Here is a 10,892-nt window from a genome sequence, read left to right on the forward strand (position 1 = left end):
AAAAAAAAAAAAAAAAAGCGTGTCACCAACTTTAGGTTAAACTTCACAGTTGCTAAATACAAACACCAATTTTTTTAAGTGTTCAGTTGTTTCTACTGATGCATTTGTCAAGAATGTTTCTGGAAGTTGCAATCTTAGAGAGTAATGGCTTTGGGGATATTCCAATAGTCTAAATATCAACCAATGAAAACAAATTGCCAAAAACATACCAATAATGAGTTTGTTTTCAGTAAAACCTGATTTATAAGATGTAAGAATATCAAGCCTTGAGCAATAGATGCACCTTAATATATATAGTGATTTATTCTCAGGGATGCTTATTTTAACTTAGGTAATATTTTTTCCAATATTTCAACTTTCTGACAGCTGGAAATTACTTTAGGCTATAAAGAAGGAAGTAGAGTCATTCTCCCACTGCCTAAACCTTCCAGTTCACTGGAGCCAGTTCAGTTTCCCAATAGCTCAAGGCAGACAGACCAAACCAGAACTCTCCATGCCATAAATACCTGTTATGAAGGGGCAGACTTAAGTGTCTATTGGGTCTGAGAGAGATGTGCATACGTGAAGTCTAATAAAGTGGGTATATATGCTCATGGGCATGTAAGCTCACCTGTTTCCCTATTTATCTAGACAAGATTGATTATACATTTTCATCACAAATTAGGGTAAAACCTTTTCATGTTTATATAGCTGGCTTCCAAATTAATATTAGGGGCTGGGCGCAGTGACTCACACCTGTAATCCCAGCACTTTGGGAGGTTGAGGTGGGCAGATCACTTGAGGTCAAGAGTTTGAGACCAGCCTGGCCAACATGGTGTAACCCCGTCTCTACTAAAAATACAAAAATTAGCTGGGTGTGGTGGTGCGTGCCTGTAATCCCAGCTACTCGGGAGGCTGTGCCACTTCATGCCAACCTGGGCTACACAGCAAGACTCTGTCTCAAAACAAAGAAACAAACAACAAAGTAATATTAGGGATCATCTTTCATAGGAAGAACAAAAAGACACACCTATATTCCTGGAGTCAAGTCCTTTAGTTTCTAGAATCAAGTCAGCTATTGAATATTTATTTCATGTATTTCTATTAAAAATATTATCCTAAGAAAACCCTGCTTCTTTGGGAAGAAAGTTTTCCACATTTCTATATTTTTCTCTCTTTTGCTTTTTTCACTTTTCTTCAAGATAGATATCATTAGGATAGAGCTAAAATGATTGGCATTTCTCTCTTCCTTTTCCTCACAAGCAAACATTTTTGTGTCCGTGGAATAAACAATGTCCCTAGATCAAGATCCTCCTTCTTGCAGCTTTAAGTCACCAAAATTTCACTCAGACTTACAATTTGTGTAATTATTCAAATAATAATTCACAAATGAAATACATTCCACATTTTTTTAAGAGCTGGGGTCTTGCTATTTTGCTCTGGTTGGTCTTGAACTCCTGGCCTCAAGCAACCCTCTCACCTGGGTCTCCCAAAGTACTGGTATTAAAGGCATGAGCTGTCTCACCCAATTTATGTTCCCAAATTTTAAAATCTAATTATCAATTATAAGCATAGCAATACTTCTGGCACCACAGTGAAAGAGAGAAAGTACACAGGTTTCTGTAACCGATAAGTATTGCATGCCATTAAAAATAATAAATTTCTTCAGCTAACTCAGATATTTGCTCATTTGTTCATCATGGCTTCTTTCAGATACTGGGGGAAGTGGTTCAAATTGAAAATTTTATATTTTCAATTATTTTCTTGAGACTGAAAATCTTACTACTTATAAAGTTTTCCCAAGAGCAAAAATAGGAGACAGAAAAATCAGTACTAACAGACTTGAAAAGGGTATAATTGATTAAGAAGTAAAATCATTCCCTGAAATGACATCTGAGAATATCTCTGCCTCCTTCCTTTAAGTCACCCAAATGAAAAACACATTTGGCTCAAGGGAGTATTAAATAAAGGATAGGGAGATAAAATACAAAATACTTTTTCCATTAGGTCAATACTTCACAATGTAGTTAAGTCAGATCTAACTTGGAATTTCAATCCCATGACTCCCAAATTTGTCAGATGTAAAAAATAACAGTGTCTCAGCTGAGCTACTCTAAACAACTCTCCCATAATAACTAAACTAATTTCAGAGGAAATGAAGGCACAAGAAACATTTGCACCAATCAGACCTGCTAGTCTCAATTTTCACAACCCAGATTCCTTCTATGGCTGGAGTAGAAATAATTCAAGGTTAGTAACTGTGCGCTTTCCATTTTTATTTTAATTTTTTTTTTTTAAGACAGAGTCTCTCACTGTCACCCAGGCCGAGTGCAGTGGCACCATCTTGGATCAGTGCAACTTTCATCTCCCTGGTTCAAGGGATTCTCCTGCCTCAGCCTCTCAAGTAGCTGGGATTACAGGTGCCCACCACCGTGCCAGGCTAATTTTTGTATTTTTAGCAAGACAGGGTTTCACTGTGTTGGCCAGGCTGGTCTCAAACTCCCTACCTCAAGTGATCCGCCCACTTCGGCCTCCCAAAGTGCGGGGATTACAAGCATAAGCCACCGCACCTGGCCCACTTTTAAATTTTATAAGTTGCTTGTATTACTCAGGATTGTTTCAGAAACAATAACGGAAACCCTATTCAAACTGGGGTTTAAGTCAACGAGGAAATTTATTGATCTATTTGATTAGGAAGTCTAATGGGTAGATTCGGTTTTAGGGACTACTATATCCATGAATTCTGATAATATCATCAAGATCCTGTTTCTCTCACCACCTCCTATTTTACTTTCCTCTGTGATTCCTTTTATTCTCAGATGAGTGCTCTCCATATTGAAACAAGGTGGCTGCTGGCAGCCCTAAACAACATTGTCCTTATAGGTCATAACCCCACTGAAAGACAGGATCTTTGCCCAGAATGCCAATAAAAGTCTCGATGAAGACTCTGATTAGGCCTACACTGATCATGTGCCCATCCTTATCAATCACTGTGACTAGAAAGAGGAACTGGTTGGCCAAACCTGGGTCACTTGCCCACACTAGGCTTGAAAGAGGAGGGGAATAGGAAGAAAAGCCAACTTCATCTGAATTTCTCAGACTGGGCTTGTAATAGAAGGTAGAGAAGCTTGACAATAAATATAGTGTTGCTATAAGAAGAAAATATGTAGTGTAGACATCGAGTTATAATCTGAAAATGTCTTCTTAATATCTGCAGGTCCAGCACCTTGTAGGAAGTAAACTGAGATTTATTAATTTTTGTGGGAGGGTAGAAACTGATGAAAAAAAAGGAAGACATTCCAAGGGAAATGTGATCCTGGATAAATTCGGGACATTTAGGCTATGGCTTCTAGGGACTAAGGAGAGTGTGGGAAATGCTGTCTTGAGGATGAGAGATGGGAGTTCAATACTCTCTGAATCCAAGCTGGCCTTGTTGGCATCTAGAAGCTTCTAAACTTCGTTCTTTCTCTCTCACTCCCTCCCTCCTACTTACTCCCTCCCTCTACATAATCTGTTATCCATGCCATGCATTAGCATTATCCTTCTCTGAAGGTTTCTTGGTTCCTGCTGCTCCATTAAAATGATTTGAATTTTCACGGCCTAAACTATGGCACACATCTAAACATGACCTCCAGTTCCCAACATCTGCTGACCTCAGTTTCCATGTCTTGGTTCAAATCACAGAAAGAGAATCCTATTAGCTCAGCTTGAGTCATGGGACCATTCTGATATACTCACCTGGGGCCAAAAAACAGGTCTGCTCTACCCACCTCTTTGATGAGGGTTTCAAGGGGCACCGTCCCACTTTTAATACCCCCAAACACACTCAAAATTTGCTTCCAAAGTGAAAAACAGGGTCAGAAACTAGAAGAATAGTAAGGGTTGCACAACATGATACTTTTAATTACCCCTATCATGGCTGCTTGGACAAGTAGCTCAGATCAAAAGATTATCCTAAAAAGAAAATGGTTGTTCACCTGAAGTATCTGCAGCATAGCTGCAGGATTTGAGGGCTACCAAAACAAAAGCCAAATGCAAAGGTAGTCCCTATATCATCTTTTTTTCCACATGACTATAAATTTGCAATAATGTTAAATGACTGTGTTAAATATCTAACATGGGGCATATGCTTTGAAGGCCACTAACTGATCAGATAACACTATCTGTTACCTAAGAAGGTGAATTATTTACAGAAGTTTTGCTCCCTAATAAAAAGGAATAAAGAGAAAAAGAAAGAAAGAGAAAGGAAGAAGGAAGGCAGTGAAAAATGTATACTGTACGTTCCAGCCAAGGGAACTTACTAAATATCTCCAGAATTATTCCACTTTTCTTGATCTTTCTGCCACTCCCCAGGTTCTCCTTCTTAAATTACTGAAGAATTCAGGTTGGACTTTCTGCAGTAATCTTTTCCTCCTCTCAGCCACTCTGTATACTCCAGCCAAAGGGATTACTATGGTTTAAGTGTGTCCCCCAAGGTTCATGTGTTGGAAACTTAATCCCCAATGCAACAGTGGTGAGATGTGGGACTTTTAAGAGGTTATTAGGTCGTGAGGGATTTGTCCTCATGAATGGATCAACATCATTATTGCAAGAGTGGGTTTGTTATAAAAGTGACAAACAAACCCCTCTTGCTCTCTTGCCCTTTCATCATGGAATGACACAGCAAGAAGGCCCTCACAAGATGCTAGCCCCTCAATCTTGGATTTTCCAGCCTCCAGAACTGTGAGAAATAAATTTCTATTCATTATAAATTACCCAGGCCCAGATTATTCTGTCACAGCGGCACAAAACAGCCTAAGACAGGGATGTTTTCTAAATTATAAATCAGATCAGATCACTGTTTGACTTTAAATCATTCAATGGCTCCTCAGTACTCTCAGAATAAAATGCAAATTCTTAAAAATCTTACAAGTCCCTCATGATCTGGTTCCTCATTGCCTCTCAACCTTACTTTACTCCCTTTACTCTAACCACACACCAAACTCCTTTTAGTCATCAAATGTGGCATGCTGTATCCTAGTTGGTAAATACTGTTTTCTCATCCTTATCCCTAATAACTAACTCTGACTCAACCCAGAATTTATTAATTTACTTCCCGAGCCTTCTGTGGGCCCCCTGGGTCTGTGTTAGTGACTCTTCTCCTATGTGCTGTTTTTCTTGTATTAAAGCACTTATCAGTGTCCTGTATTGTGATTACTTTTTTATTTGTTTACACCCTCCGCCAACATTTATTCAGACCTTGCCATGCACTAGGCAGTATGCTTAGCACTTTACAGACATTATCTCATTTAATTTTCACTGTATCTCAATGATGTAGGTTCTTTGATTACTTGTATCTTACAGACAAGGTGATAGACTTAGAGAAGTTAAATTGTGTTCAAGCTAATATGTGGTGAAGGTAGGCTTTGAACTTGGGTAGTCAGCCAGGCCCTCCTAATGCCCTACTCTCCCAAACCCTTCATGAGAGCAGGAACCACTTCTATCTTGTTTACTATTACATCCCCAGAGTCTGTCACAGTCCGACACATAGTAAGGGTTCACAAAACATTTCTTTAATAAATGTGGAATGATTTTTGCTTATGGCTGGATCCACTCTTCATGAATATTTTAAAATTTCTACTCTGAGTTAGATGTCTTAAAAACTAGAAAAAAAAATGGTCAGGTGTTGTAGCTCATGCCTGTAATTCCAGCACTTTGGAAGGCCAAGGTAGGTGGATCACTTGAGGCCAGGAGTTTGAGACCAGCATGGGCAACATGGCGAAGCCCCGTCTCTACTAAAAATACAAAAATTAGCCAACCATAGTGGGGCATGCCTATATTTCCAGTTACTAGGGAGGCTGAGGCACAAGAATCACCAGAACCTGGGAGGAGGAGGTTGCAGTGAGCTGAGATGAGATTGCACCACTGCACTCCAGGCTGAGCAACAGAGTGAAACTTTGTCTAAAACAAAACAAAACAAAACAAAAACAAAAACAAACCATAGAAGAAAGGACTGCCAAAAAAAAATCTCAACAGGTATTCATAAAGCCTGCAACTATAAGATCTGTGCACCCTGTTCCTTCTCCCCTCAAGCTCTAGTTTAGACCATAGCTGAGTTGTTCATTCTTTGTAAAGATTAAAATTCCTCCCTTGAGTGGGTTATTGTTAGCTAGAAGTAAACATCCATTCTCAACGTCCCCTATGTATGCTTTTGAACTTTAGGAGCCAGAAAGTCAGAAACTACTTTTTTTTCAGATTCCCTTGCAGCTAGATTTCCGAATACTAATTAGACTCTACCACAGAGATGCCCTCATGTGAGATTAAAGTAAGGTGAAAGTTATTTTCCTATTGCTGTTGCTGTTAAGCAACATTGTAAATGTGTATTTGAAGCCAAAATCCATCTTTCAGTAGTCACCAAAGTCATGAGCATTGAGAGGCAGTTTTGGTAGCTGACCTATAGACTACAGCCATTGTGGTGTACCCTTGAAATCCAGAGTGCACTGGTGGTCCCTAACTTCAGTTTCTTTAGTGCTTCTAATGAATTTTATAAGCACTTAATTTCTTGTTTTTATAACTCCTTTCTTCTGGAAATATATAAGGTTGTTTCTGTTTCCCCAATTTAAACCTGACTGACATACCCCCTTAATTGCTGTATCTAGCTGACCCCTTTTTATGTAAGCAAGAGCAAATCATATGCAAATGCAGTTATTTTGGAAATGTAAATGTAGTTATTTTGGAAATGTAAATGTGTGATGAGTCAAAATTAATTGACAGGAATTAGAATAATGGATGAAAGAATTACAGGGTGTGTGTGTGTGTGTATGTGTGTGTTTCACAAGTTGAGGAAGGGAGATGTTGAAAAAGATGAATCAAGTGGAATGACAGAAGAAAACGAGTAGAGAACCCTCAGATTCTATAAGGGAATAGCAGAGCAGATTTGGAATTAATAATGAGTCATTATTAAGAATTTAGTCTAATAATTGTTTACATGTGTGGAGCTATTTAGAGCTCCCAACGTTTCCTCATATGCTATTTTATTCGATCTTAACAACGAATGATTCTGTGAGCTAAGTGTTTGCAGGCCCCTTTGTGCATTTTGCACATGAGGAAAGAAAGTGAGGCCCAGAAAGCTCAAGGTTGCAGCTGTAAGTGGCTGGGTCAGAATGTTGATTCCAAGTTCCAGCATTCTACTCCACGTAGTTAGCTATAGAAATGACTTTTGGTTTAAGAATGAGTGACAACTGAGGAAGAACTCAGATTGTCAAAGATGATAAGCATTCTATTTTGAACCTGAACACAAAGGTTGTAGGGCCGAGTTAGAAAGACCCTTTCCTTTCTCAAGACTAGGAGATACCTTTCCTTGTTTTTTTTTCAGTGACTAGTTTCTGAAAGTTAGAACCTGAGCAAGCTGGCAGTGGAGCTAAGAAGCTAAAAGGATCCAGTCTCTATGTTGGGTAGTTAAAATTTGGCATTTTGTAAATAGTCTTCGCTTGATATTCTCATATCGTCAATCTTGCACTTAAGAGTTCGTCTGGGCTGGGTGCAGTGGCTTATGCCTGTAATCCCAGCACTTTGGTAGGCGGAGGCAGGCAGATCACCTGAGGTTGGGAGTTTGAGAGCAGCCTGACCAACATGGAGAATCCCGTCTCTACTAAAAATGCAAAATTAGCCAGATGTGGTAGCACAAGCCTGTAATCCCAGCTACTCGGGAGGCTGAGGCAGGAGAATCTCTTGAACCCGGGAGGCGGAGGTTGCGGTGAGCTGAGATCACACCATTGCACTCCAGCCTGGGCAACAAGATTTCCATCTCAAAAAAAGAAAAAAAAGAGTTTGGCTGAATTCTTATTGGTTTATCACAGAGAAGGGCTCTGGGGCAAAAGGAAAGGCTAATTGTGATTCCAAGGTCACATTAGTCTAAAGAGAAGGGCACTCTTTGAGTGCTTTGAGTCGTGACTTATGGTGTGTGAGATGCCTTCCTTGCAGAGGGGCCCTGGTGTTTGGGTTCTGCCAGCAACAGGAGTCCCTCACAGCTCTTACACTTCCTTTCATCTTAGTCAATCCTACTTTAAGATGTGAATAGGCAATGAGCCTTGCTTGGGGAAAAGAGTGAGCTGTCCCCACCGGTGCAGTGTCATATACAAACAGCTGCTCAAAAGTGGTGTGAGAAAGGGAGGATGAATGAGCAGTCATTTTGGGAAACTAGAAGGCGTTGGCTCTAGGATTTATTTCCTCTGCCTGAATGGCACTTCAGGATAAGGTGAAAGGAAGGAAGAGTGTCCTCTGCCCCTTTGGTGACTGGCACAATGATAAACACAGATTCATCTAGCCCTGACCTGGGAATTGTGAAGAAGAAAACACTTTCTTAGGGAGACTGTACAAGGAGGACTTCCCCCACTTTTGTCAGGTCTGATGGCATTTGCCCTGCACTAGTCCCTGTCTCAGGGAATACAGGCAACAGTCACCCTAGGGTTAGCTGGGCATGGAGCATCCCTGGAAGAAAAGAAGATATGAAAAGAGGAAGGAATGAGCTTACCTTGCCAGCAACTGTCTCTCAGGGGAGAGTGTTTAAGGAGACTCAAAGAAGAGGAGAGGAGTCCAGGAACTGAGAGCTGCTGTATGTGTACAGGTGTGTGTAGAAATTCTGAAAGTTACTGGTAGATGCACACTCAAAAAAGAGGTGCAGAGGGCAATATAGCACACTGGACTTCCATAAAAATACACCCACAGTCTTAAGACTAATGGGTGGTCATACAGCTATTTAAGCTGAAGGTGAAAATACCCATTTAGAGGTTCCAAGCCTTGGAAACCCTGAGATTGCATTTTGTAAAGTGGGTGGGGAGGGTATATTATGTAACTCACCTTTATGGCTGCTTTTGATTCATGTTGTTCTTTTAAACTGCCCTGTACACACATCTACCAGCCTGCACAGGCCAGATGGTCATAAATTTTTCTCCTGCCCTCACTCTGGATGGGAGCTCTTCTTACTCTCCACATCAGTACAGGAAAGGTATTTGCAAGAGAAGGAAGTAAAGGAAACTGACAGGAGACTATTAAAAGTCTTTCTGACTTTTGGCCGGGTGCAGTGGCTCACACCTGTAATCCCAGGACTTTGGGAGGCTGAGGCAGGTGAATCACTTAAGGTCAGGAGTTCGAGAGCAGCCTGCCCAACACGGTGAAACCCTGTCTCACTAAAAATACAAAAATGAGCCAGGTGTGGTGGTACACGCCTGTAATCCCAGCTACTCCAGAGGCCGAGGCACAAGATTCATTTGAACTCGGGAGGCAGAGGTTGCAGTGAGCCAAGATCACGCCATTAAACTCCAGCCTAGGCGATAGAGTAAAACTTTGTCTCAAAAAAAAAAAAAAAAAAAAACAGTCCTTGTGACTTTTTTTTTTTTTTTTTGAGATGGAGTTTTGCTCTTGTTGCCCAGGTTGGGGTGCAATAGCACGACCTCGTCTCACTTCAATCTCTGCCTCCTGGCGATTCTCCTGCCTCAGCCTCCCAAGTACCTGGGATTATAGGCACCCACCACCATGCCCAGCTAATTTAATTTTTGTATTTTTAGTAGAGATGGGATTTCACCATGTTGGCCAGGCTGGTCTCGAACTCCTGACCTCAGGTGATCCACCTGCCTTGGCCTCCCAAAGTGCTGGGATTATAGATGTGAGCCACTTTGCTCAGCCTTGGCTTTTTACTGTAAACCCGGATTTGTCATATAGGGGCTTAGAAGCTAGCAGGGATTATTATCATCATTTTCCCAATGAGAAAATAGGCAGCAGAGTCAAATAATTTGCCCATAATCATTCATCTATTACACCTGGCAGAGCCAGGAAGTGAACAAGGTCTGCCTGAGTCCATGCTGCCTTTTTGAAGGAAGAATTGTGGATCAGGGTACACAACTGCCTCTACTGCAGGACTCTAATGTAAGTGAGAGTATCCAACTGCTGTCTTTGATCTCTCTTGACCCTCACGTATGATAACAAACCTGCATGAGGACAGAAAGAACTGCTGCACTACCCCACTTTGCAGCCCAGTGACATGTCCAGCAGGCTAAGGACACCAGCTTATCTGAAAGTGACTGCCAGCCAGAGTCCCACCAGTTGGAATTCCAATCATGTGTGGGGTGGGTAGGGCAGCACTCATTGCCTGTGATCATCAGTGCCCTTGTTCTGCTCCCTCCTCTCACCCACCCCACCCCTGCCAAGGCCTCTCTAGCCCTTCAGTTGTGAGGCTTTGAGAGGTCTCAGGCTCAGCATATCTCTTTCAAAGAAGACTTCCTGACAGAAGGTAAGTGCAGGCCAACTGCAATGAAAAGGCTTTAAAATCTTCCTTTAGGCCCTAATGAGTATAAGCTGAAGTGGCTTCCAAGATGATTTGAGCAAATTCATTGCGGGGAAAAGAAAGATCAGACTGTTACTGTGTCTATATAGAAAGAAGTAGACAAAAGAGACTGCATTTTGTTCTGTATTTGAGACGCTGTTAATCTGTGGCCCTACCCCCAACCTTGTCCTTGCAAGAGACATGTGCTATGGTGACTCAAGGTTTAAAGGATTTGGGGCTGTACAGGCTGTGCTTTGTTAAACAAGTGCCTGAAGGCAGCTTGCTGGTTAAAAGTCATCACCATTCTCTTAATCTCAAGTACCCAGGGACACGCACACTGCCAAAGGTCGCAGGGACCTCTGCTTAGGAAAGCTAGGTATTGTCTAAGGTTTCTCCCCATGTGATAGTCTGAAATACGGCCTCGTGGGATGGGAAAGACCTGATTGTCCCCCAGCCTGACACCAGTGAAGGGTCTGTGCTGAGGAGGACCAGTACAAGAGGAAAGAAGGCCTCTTGGCGGTTGTTGGCAGTTGAGATAGAGAAAAGCATCTGTCTCCTGCCCGTCCCTGGGCAATGAAACATCTGGGTATAAAACCCAATTGTATGTTCTGTT

This window comes from Colobus angolensis, unplaced genomic scaffold, assembly GCF_000951035.1.
Source record: "Colobus angolensis palliatus isolate OR3802 unplaced genomic scaffold, Cang.pa_1.0 Scaffold702, whole genome shotgun sequence".
In the NCBI taxonomy this organism is placed as follows: Eukaryota; Metazoa; Chordata; class Mammalia; order Primates; family Cercopithecidae; genus Colobus; species Colobus angolensis.